Source organism: Perissodus microlepis, chromosome 5 (assembly GCF_051167445.1).
Source record: "Perissodus microlepis isolate ML-2025 ecotype Zambia chromosome 5, ASM5116744v1, whole genome shotgun sequence".
Lineage (NCBI taxonomy): Eukaryota > Metazoa > Chordata > Actinopteri > Cichliformes > Cichlidae > Perissodus > Perissodus microlepis.
Window position 1 is genome coordinate 14,812,011 of NC_140465.1, and position 845 is coordinate 14,812,855.

Sequence of the window (845 nt, forward strand, 5' to 3'; positions counted from 1 at the left end):
GTCAAGTCAAGATATCACTACTTTTTTTGCCACCAAAGAGTTGCCCTGTGATGGCTGTTACAGAGATTTCACTATCTGTAACAGTTTTTAGACCCCAAAACATCGAGAGTAATGAACCTAGCTTCCAGGTTGGAAAAGCTAACACAGAAGTGCTCATGCTTATCACATCACTGCTTTCTTGCAACCACAATGTCAAGAACAGCAGTTCATGCCTAAATGCTTGGTTACAAAGAGCTGGACCACAGTGATTTAAGTTCAGGTGAACCATAAAAAGAACACCGATGCTCCAGGTGAGGCTTGAACTCACAACCTCAGCATTGCTCTCCAATGTACTGTCTTATAAGTACTGCGCGCTTACCAATTGCGCCACTGGAGCTTATGCTGATTATTAGTTAGTCAAGTCAAGACATAATGACTTCTTTTTGCAACCAAAGGAGTTGCTCCGTGCTGGCTGTTAGAGCGATTTCACCACTGGCTTCAGTTTTTAGACCCCAAAACATAGAGAACATCAAGAACACTCCAGGTGAGGCTTGAACTCACAACCAATGCAGAAAAGCCAGTCTTTGTCACATTATTGTTTTTTTTTTGTTTTTTTTTTGATGACATCAGCAGAAACCGGTTCTGTGATCAAACAGTCAGACAAAACATTGCTTAGCATGTTGAGGACTAAATTTCAAAATATACCTCTATATCCAATACCAAATATTTGATGGATGAACATAGAAGATATCTTCCATAGTGCAAAGAAAAGCCAAGTTACTGTATATGTACACTATATGTAAAATAGCTTAGTCCAGTTATGGCTTCCTTACCTATTACTAGATACAGTAACTAACAATCGGGCT

The 845-nt window shown here is 39.5% G+C and overlaps 1 non-coding gene across 1 annotated transcript; it reads right to left on the reverse strand.

Moving 5' to 3' along the window:
• Window positions 1–282: 282 nt before the first annotated feature.
• Window positions 283–376, reverse strand: trnai-uau (transfer RNA isoleucine (anticodon UAU)). Its single transcript has 2 exons — window positions 339–376; window positions 283–318 (listed from the first exon to the last, which is right to left on the reverse strand). It is a non-coding gene; the product is annotated as a tRNA-Ile (tRNA).
• Between the last annotated feature and the right edge of the window lie 469 nt (window positions 377–845).